Source organism: Limulus polyphemus, unplaced genomic scaffold, assembly GCF_000517525.1.
Source record: "Limulus polyphemus unplaced genomic scaffold, Limulus_polyphemus-2.1.2 Scaffold4301, whole genome shotgun sequence".
NCBI classification, from domain to species: domain Eukaryota; kingdom Metazoa; phylum Arthropoda; class Merostomata; order Xiphosura; family Limulidae; genus Limulus; species Limulus polyphemus.
Window position 1 is genome coordinate 57711 of NW_013669911.1, and position 10781 is coordinate 68491.

The window sequence follows — 10781 nt, forward strand, 5'->3', positions numbered from 1 at the left end:
GTCTTGATAACATCGCTTTTTTTTTCTCTATGGTTTACTATAAGTAATAAACGTAATTGTTACATATAACTAAATGTTTTTCATGGTATTTCCCTGAATATGCAATCCTTTGCATGGTAAACAACACTAAAATAAAGGGTATTATTCAGTTAGCGATATATTATGGCGAAATATGTCTTTAGGTGATACATATATATCGATTTTATAAAGAATGTCAATAGTTTAGTAGACGCTTTATTATCGAGATGACGTCATTAACGATTAGTATATTTTATCTCATACATAGAACTAAGTGCTTTGGATCAAGTTCTCATTCGAAAGTTGGATCAATATTAAACCTTTTCTTAATTGCTTTGTAGTGGCTGTTTTTGTTTCAAGAATAGAAATAAAGCATAACTATTTGTGTCTCTAGTCTCAGGCAGGCGCCAGGTTACTAATAAAATACTGGTTTGAAACCAGACTGCCTTCTGTAAGGTACCTTAACTCATGTATAGGCTCATTAACGGAACATGTGAAATAGGTAAGATAAGCTGTACTACTTGTGAATCCGTAGAAGTGATAACATTGTTTACTCCACCATCTTATACATGAACATGTTACTAACGGGAGAGATAAGGCGTTTTTTTTTTGCGTAAAATATGTCACAGTAGTGTGTGAATTTCGTAATCCAAAACTAAAATCTTCAAACAAGTTATTTCAGTGCTAAAGTATAAGTTGTTTAATAATTTCTTGCAACATGGTTAATTCAAATATTTGTTTATTGTTTCCAGGTTACTTAATTAAAAGTAACCTGGAAACTATCAAAAGTTTTACGGCACTTCATGAAAGAGAAGTTGCGCAGTCAATCATTCAAGCAACCAATATCTTATACGGAATCTATAGAAGCAAAAATCATGTAGGCTAACCCTAAATTATTTATAATACTGTTTAGTGTCTAATAAAGCAGAAATACGGTAAACTAACCCTAAAGTATTTATAATATTGAATAGTGTCTAATAAAGTAGAAATCGGGTAGACTAACCCTAAAGTATTCATCATATTGTATTGATTCTAATGAAGCAGGATTAATGTAGATTAGGAACAAAATATTCATCATATTGTATAGTACGTACTACAGCAGAAGTCAGGTAGACTGGCCACAAAACATTAATAATATTGTATCGAATCTAATAAACGAAAGTCAAGTATACTAACGATAAATAATCATAAAATAATTCAAATAGATTAAATAAAATAATGCTGTGTAGAATATAATGAACCAGAGGTTAAGTAGAATAGCCGCGAAATGTTTATAACATTGTTAGAATCTGATCAAACAGACGTCACATATATATCAACCATAGAATAACCACAGTATTATATGAATTACAGCAGAAGTCAGGAAACTTAACTACAACCCGTGCTAGTATTTCATAGAATCTAATAAAGCAGAAGTCAACTAGAATAAGTACAAAATATCTATACTGTTGTATGTAATCTAATAAAGCACAGGTTAGAAGAACAGCCACAACATATTCATAATACTGTATAGAAGTTAATGAAGTAGGTGTCAGATACACTAATTACGATATATTTATAATATTGTATATGATATAATAAAGTTGAAGTCATGTAGACGTACTAAAAATAGGTATAATGTTCTATAGAATCTAGTGAAGCAGAACTCAGATAGAATAGTCACAAAATGTTCATAATATTGTATAGGATTTTATAAAGCAAAAGATAGGAATACTAACTACAAAATATTCACAGCATTTTGTAAAATCTGTTGAAGCAGAAGTTTGGTAAAGTAATCAAAACATATTTGTAATATTGTGCAGGGAATCTCAGTAAAAACTATATGAATAGCACCGAGTAGAGTGTAATGAAGAAGTCAGGTAGACTAACGACAATATATCAATAATATTGTATAGAACCTGATTAAGCTGAAGTTAGGTAAGGTAAGCAATTTAGAAAATAATGCCTAACAGAGCATGAATAACCCATATAACATTCAAAGTCATTAACAATATCTGATATCACTAAAGCCAGAAAGTTCAAAAATATAATCAAATACCTTTTTCAAAACATTATGAAGTTGAAGCTAGATATCAAACAATGAAAAAGTTTTACAACACCTAATAAAGTTGACAAAATAAAGTATCCAATTAATCATTACACACTTACAGGACTAAAAACAGGGAAATGAATAAATCTTTTGAACCTAATAAAATGATACTAAAATGAACCAGCATTAAAAGGGTCGAAATGTATATAGTTTATCTATACTTATATAGTGTTTGTGAACATGCTTCATAATAAATGGAATTGTGAAATTATCTAATATTTATTAACTTTTCGAATTTTGCTTGTCGTTCTGACACGCTTTTTATCCGAACGTTTTAATCACTGATAAAAAACGAATTTTCTCTTATGCCCTTCCCTAATTAGGCTTCAATTGGAGTTTATCTGCAGTTGTAAGCCACTGTTTTTAATTTTTTTGCCAGATTTTTGTTTTACTGTTTTTCTTCCTATATAGACTAGAATTTATCTGATGGTGTTAGTAATAACTTAATGATTCAAAGCATGTATATATATATATATATATATATATAATTCGAACAATAACAAATTTCTCATGCAAAGATAATAAATGAAGCAAGACGACATCAAGGACTTACATCCGTACATGAACAAATGTTTCTATTTTAATTATTTTGTGTTTTGCCTTTGTGTGTTAATGGAACTTCATACGTGTTTTCTTCTCCTCAGAAGGAAAAACTTCTGTGCTGCTCAGGAGTGTAGAGAATTGAATTTATTATTTTAATAATAAGATTACAGAACACTTGTCTCTCAGCTAGAGTATATTATGTAACACGCCATCTTTATTAGTTAATTTCTACACCAACAACAATGATAAAACAATAACTAGTTTGTATTAAAATACTTAAATGATTGTTGGTTACACTTAATAAAAACATGAGCTATAATAAATAATAATGAGATTATCCACTTTAAAAGGTATCAAAAGCGAATGAAATATGCAATTTATTTTAAATCTCGAGTCAACTACTTTCAGTGTTTAACAAAACTATCAGAAGACAGAACACAAACCTGATCAGTCAGATCTGTATACCTCTAACTGAGCAACGATAAAACTTTGGTTAAATATTATACTTTAACTTAATCAGATTGTCTCGCTTGTTGCCTGTTAATAGCTAACAACGTACTAAGACGACAAATGCATTAAATAGTATCAGCAAATAATTTCTGTTCAGTTAGAATGATATAGTGAAACAAAAATATATATATTCTACGGTGATATGTTAATAAGCATTATTAATCAGGGTTATGTTAGAAAAAATAGAAGTTGACATCATTAACTAGGTTTATGTTACAGAACAATGTGACATCATTAACTAGGTTTATGTTACAGAACAATGTGGCATCATTAACTAGGTTTATGTTACAGAACAATGTGACATAATTAACTAGGTTTATGTTACAGAACAATGTGACATCATTAACTAGGTTTATGTTACAGAACAATGTGACATCATTAACTAGGTTTATGTTACAGAACAATGTGACATCATTAACTAGGTTTATGTTACAGAACAATGTGACATCATTAACCAGGGTTATGTTACAAAAACAGAAGTTGATATCATTAACCAAGTTTATGTTATGAAAACAAAGTGATATCATTAATTAACTTTATGTGACAAGGAGAACAAGGTGATATCACTCACCAGGTTTATATTGCAAGAACAAAAATCACATCATCAAGCGGATTTAAATTGCAAGGCCAAGCGACATTATTAACAACGGATAATTTACAAAAAATGACAACATTAACAAGGACAAAGCGACACCATTAATCAAGGTAATAGTACAAGAAAAATGCGGCATCGTTAACTAGGATTTTGATGCAAAAAATGACATCATTAACAAGGTTTACATTACAAGACCAAAGTGATACTATTAACTAGGGTTGAGTCACGAGAACAAAATGACATCATTAATAAGATTTACATTACAAGACCAAAGTGACACTATTAACTAAGGTTGAGTCACGAGAACAAAATGACATCATTAACAAGGTTTACATTACAAGACCAAAGTGACACTATTAACTAAGGTTGAGTCACGAGAACAAAGTGACATCATTAATAAGATTTACGTAACAAGGATAAGGCGGCATTATTAATGAGTCAGGTTTGTCGTTAACTCCTTAGATCACGATTGTGTTGTAACCTCAAAGTTATGCTGTAAAACAAATTTATATGTTCATTTAAGTTTATGCATAAGATACAGTAAACATTATAACCCAATGTTATGTTGTAAGCACGATAGTAAATTATCTTCCATGAGTACGTTTCAAGCACAATTTAGCATCATTACCCAAGCTTATGTTGCAGAATTAATAGGTACTGATCAAGATTATTACGTTCCAAGCACAATTTAGCATCATTACCCAAGCTTATGTTGCAGAATAAATAGGCACTGATCAAGATTATTACGTTCCAAGCACAATTTAGCATCATTACCCAAGCTTATGTTGCAGAATAAATAGGCACTGATCAAGATTATTACGTTCCAAGCACAATTTAGCATCATTACCCAAGCTTATGTTGCAGAATAAATAGATACTGATCAAGATTATGACTGCAAACATGGTAAGACATTACATTTCAAGGTTAACTTGCAAGCACACAAAAAAATATTACATTCTCGTTTTTTAATGCAAGCATTAAAAGGACTTGGAAAAACCAATATCTAATGTAAGTAATGTCTTATAATGATTTTTATTTAAAAACCAACTGCTCCAGCTATCGTCACATCGATCGTTTTGTGACCAATAAAAGGAATTCCAATGGCAGGAATTTCTAAAGAAAGTTGTTTCATCTAGGATTATAAATATATATAGCAGATAATTTACGCTACATTAAAAATTGCTGTAAAGCACAAAATGGTTTTCTATATTTTGCTATTTTTGAAAAGGGACGTTGCATGGAGTACATTTACCTCACAATACTTGTTCTTCCAAAATCATGTTTTGAATCCGTTTCTTCCTCTCTCTGTATACACATTAATGTGTGCTGTACGTAATCACACAAAATAGAAGTAAGGTAGAAGAACCGGGCAGGTCATGAAAGCTCAACAAACTTTGTTATATCATTATTACGTATGTATACAGGTACCGGATTTTTTTATTATATATATTATATACCCCGATAATTTGCAACAATTATAATCTCGGAATCATATACATTATAGCTGATTTAGCTTGTTCTTACTTTGCTGCGTGACGTAGGAAGGACCGAACGGACTCGTAGGAGGATGCACGCTTACTTGGTTACTATTTCTTAGTCTCAGCCCTTTTGAGAAAGAAACAATGAATCATGCTTGAAATGTTAAATTTTACCACAAGACCTAGACAAGTTATGAAATTGGTAAAAGAAACGTTTAGCCAACAAGGAATACGCCCACTCTCTGAGCCGGAACTGGTTGTGTTGTAGGTTCGTTACCGTACGGAATGGTTTACTTTCCTTGAAGCTGTTTGTTTCTTTTTTTTTTTTTTGCTTTTTTTAGATGGAAACGGAGATAGTAAAGTTATGGTGATATTCAGTTTTATTAAATTAGTTGAATGTTAAATAGATGTTATTTTTGAGCTTATACGACGTCCTTCCTTTCTCGAGCAGGTTTTGCATGCGGATAAATCCAATGACGCCAGTGTTTTGGTTTGGAATCATAATGCACAAAAAGTGCTGTACAAATAATTTATTGTTGGCAAAAAATAAATCTATTGTTATAAATGTGGTTATAAATTAAATTGCGGTAAATTATGTAAGAATCTACCAAGAATAAAGGAAAACAAACAAACTGTAGCTTTATTTTTGTTCGAATCCGTTTAATAGAGGGCACTGCTAGAGAATAAAGCAAATTCCTAGAACTTATATAAAAAGGTTGTAGACTAGGAAAATTGGTGCTACTGAATCCGTAGGCCCCAGATGCAACACACTATACAATAGTTATAAACACTAATAATTCAGGACTTTGGTGCCTTGAAAGATTGAAGCCAAATATTATTCGATTGTTTGTTTGTTATGAATTTTGCGCAAAGCTTCACGAGGGCTATCTGCGCTAGCCGTCCCTAATTTAGCAGTGTAAGACTAGAGGAAAGGCAGCTAGTAAACACCACCCACCGCCAACTCTTAGGCTACTCTTTTACCAACGAATAATGGGATTGACCGTCACATTATAACGCCCCCACGGCTGAAAGGGGCGAGCATGTTTGGTGGGACGGGGATTCGAACCCGCGACCCTCAGATTACGAGTCGAGCGCCCTAACCACCTGGCCATGCTTAGTGAAGGTACAGTGTACTTGTTTGAAGCTAAGCACAAAGATACACAAAGGATGGTGGGTGGTACTGTTGACTGGTCGCCTCTCCTCTGATCTGTAGTTCAAAATTAGAGACGACGGCAGTAACTTTGTCATAAACACAAATAATGTATAAAGTAATATATAAGAAATAAAGTTATAATGTAGGAATACTAGGAATATATTTGCATATCATGGTAAAACATGAAAAAGTAAAATAATTTAAAAAGTTGGACATTATATTTTATAAATGATTTCTAATTTTCCTCATAGAACTTAAAAGGTGTTTTTTACTTCGTGGCAGTCTTGAGCTTGTCTATGTAAATCTTTCGAGCTTAACAAAAAACGGCGAAAGTTTTTAAACACCATTCTTTGTTTCCTTTCCGTTAGTGGACAAAGTGCAAAATAACATGTGATTTTGGAGCTGGAATCCCTCGGCTCAAAGAGTGCAGATAGCTTTGGGCTAAAAAACGAACAAACAGTAAACAAGATTGTAATTCCAAAAATATGCGGATCATACTATATGTCACACTAAGAATAAATATGAAAACTCAAAATCCTTTACATATAATACTCTATAGCTAGTCTATAGGAATGTTCAATTCCCTAGTTTTGTTTCCACGGTGTTAAAATAAATCATATTAACAGCAAATTAACAGAGGTTAACTATAAAAACCTTAATTAGTCTTAACATCAAAACATCTGTATCTAAAGTCACTTTAAGAGATCTTATCATTACACGATTCGGGATATACCACTAAACACGGTTCCGCGCTATCAGCTGTGGCGCGTTATAAAAGTCTTTCTATGTTTGTTTGTTTTAGAGCAAAGCCGCATTGGGCTATCTGCTATGTTCACCGCAGGAATGGAACCTTGGATTTTAGCGTTGTAAGTCCGTAAAATTATCACTGTCACATGGGGGGGGGGCGTTATAAAAATCAATACCGCTATTTGGTTAAAGAACCACATTGGCGGCGTATGCTGATGATTAGTTGCCCTCTTTCCGGTCAGTTGCTTTGACCTGGCCTTTAACCTGTGTGTAGTGTAAGATATCTGTCGTTCAGGTTAAAACTACTGTCTTTTTAGTAGAGAAATGCCATTAAATCAGGTAAATATGAACAAAATTAGGTTCGGTTAGGCTTAGTGACTATAATACATTCTGAAAAGTTTTTTGTTTTTTTTTAAGCGAGCACGAATATCATATTGCACTAAATATATATATACAAATGTGAGACCAAAACAAGTACTTTTAAAATACAAAACTTCATAGACAGGTTTATACGAGTAGTGAATGAGAAAGTCTGATAATCAAAATACATATTTCGTTCTCTTCCAATACAATTCTAATAACGTTCGAGTGAAAACGAAATAGAATATGTTATAATACGTCAACCACACTACAGCTGATATACCCAAGATAACTGGGATACACTAGATGGAGGGGTGATCTATGTACTATTGATATCATCAACCCTTATGAACAACAACTGTTATGTGTGAACTAAATTAGGTAAGTTAATTATAATTATTGTCAGATTTATTAATCAGGCGTTTAGGGTAATAATTAATAACACAATATTATTTAGTTAGTTTATATTTAACGTCAATAGTTTATTTATTATTTTAATTAGAATTAACTTTATTATCGTTTAGAAGAACTGGCGAACCAGCAAGCCAGTTTTCTTGTTTTCGAAGCGTGTCACGCAACCACAGTGTCAACGGGAGAAAAATACATTTGTAATTCTAAGAGCTTATGAGAGAAAGCAAAGAATACTTTTATGATACGTCAACCACGCCATATCTGCTATTACAGTGACGACGAGGCTTTTCTCTCAATACCAAGGATCATCAGGCTGATTGCTTTACGAAAGACTCAGTACTGATCTTGATGTTATCTATATCATCATATTTCATGAACAACACATAGATTAAGTAAGTTGATTATAATTGTTATGAAGTTTATTTAAGTCATGTACGCTAATCAGATTTTTAGAGTGAGTAAAAAAGGATTAGTAACGCAATATTACTTTTTTATTTTATATTTAACGCCAATTATTTACTTATTATTTTTATTTAAAATAATTTTCACACCAGTGTATCAGCGGTAAGTCTCTGGACTAATAATGCTAAAAATCAAGTTTCGATACCTGTGGTAGGCGTAGCGCAAACAGCACATTGTGTAGCTTTGTGTTTAGTAACAAAAAAAACAAAAAACAAAATCGAATTAACTTTACTTTCATTCAGAAGGACTTTAGTTGCCATCTAGCGGCCCTTATGTAAAACAACAGACATCACTTTGGCCTCGAAAAGATAATAAAAACACTAAGTAAAACCATTCATTCACAAAAGCTTTCAGTGAGACGTTTTAGTCTTTTTACTGTTAAGAAAAAAATTATTCTTGAAATGTACTGTGCAATGTAACATAATATATAACAGAGCGTAATGTTTAGGGACAACAAGGGACCTTTTGTTTGTTTGTTTGCAGTTAAACACAATGGGCTATCTGTGCTCTGCCCACCACGGGCATCGAAAACCGGTTTCTAGTGCTGTAGGTCCACAGACATACCACTGTGCCACTGTTGGGAAAACAATGGACTTATTGGTCCATCTAGACTGTTCCATCCTTTAAACTAAACAAAAACTATTAAGTAAAATATATATATATAAAAACTCTTAAAGCCAGCCCTTTGCATTCATATAGTTATCAAGCTTTCTATTAAGCTCGCTTAAACTTACTGCCTCCACAACATCTGAAGGCAACCTGTTCCAAAGGCCAATCACCCTGTCAGATAAATAAAAACTGTCTTAGCTGAAGATGACTCCTATCCTGCCAAAATTTATATTTGTGTCCCACAGTTCTACCATTTTCACCATTAAGTATGAAAAAAGATGATGTATCAATTCCCTTAACAATCTTAAACATCTCAATCAGGTCCTCTTTAACTTCTCTTCATTTTCAAGAGAAATTTTCAAAGATCTTAACTTTACCTCATATAACAACCCCTCCATCCGAGGCATCATTCCAGTAGCCCCCTCCGAATCCTTTCCAACAATTCAATTGGATGGCTTAAGAGACTGATCAACCACTACACCAAGATCCCTTTCCTTCATGACACTATTAAAGCTATTCCCATCCAAATTATACTTATAATTCAAATTATAATAACCCACATACATTATCTTACATTTATTACAATTAAAGCCCATCTGCCATTTATTTGCCCAACTCACTAAATGGTGTAAATCCTTTTGTAAAGCAGCAGCATCGTCCTCACAGCCAGAAACACCCAAAACCTTAACATCATCAGCAAATTTAAGTAATTTATTGACCATTTGTTCATCTAAGTCATTGATCTAAATCAGAAAGAGCAAAGTTTGACTGAACTCCATTTATAACAACCCTCTGCTTTCTTGCATCCAGCTACTTTTCTATCCAATTAGCTAACTTCTCTCACACGTATATATGGACGTCAAATCCTTACTTATAAGTACACAGAAGGCAACAACACTGGGATCCATATTTATGAACATAAAATTATACACTACAACAGCACTGGATTCCTTAGTTATGAATAGAAGATCGTACAGTACAACAGCAATGAGTTCCTTAAGAAGATCGTACAGTACAGAAGCATTGGGCTATTTATTTATGAATAGAAAATTATACAGTACAGCAGCATTGGGTTCCTTAGTTATCTGCTGTACTGTATAATTTTCTATTCATAAATAAATAGCCCAATGCTTCTGTACTGTACGATCTTTTTAAGGAACTCATTGTTGTTGTACTGTACGGTCTTCTATTTTACTGAGCTCCTTACTTATGAACAGAAGGTCGTACAGTACAACAGCAATTAGATCCTTCATTTTTGAATGAAGATTAAAACATTGCTCCTTCGTCAACTTTGACCTCTGTTGTTACGCCTGTTGGTAGCTGTGGCGCTATGAGGGTTGGGCTTCCTTATTACTTTATAAAAAGAAATATATTATATAGAAATGATGTGACATTATAATAGTTTCGAATCTTTGTTACTTTATGTAGATAGAAATATTATATAAAGATGCTTTTGCATTATAAGAGTTGCGTTTTCTTATTACTTTACTAGCGAAAGAACCCGGCTTCACTCAGGTTATTAGGTTCATATATTCTAGATGACTATGTCAATGTGTGTATTCTGAACCCATTTTAGCATAAAAGTATAACCTATACACTTTTGTTGCTTCTTTACGGGATGTGGCCTGTTTACAAAGATAACCTTCCCTCTAACTTTTTCTCAGATTTTAAACTTAAATAATAAAAACAAATAATAAAAAACAAACCTGTTTAATTAACGGAGCCTCTAAATTAGAAAACAACATTTTTTTTACAATTTTGTAGTTTATACACTTCATTTTCTACTTTCAGTACATTGACTCTTTG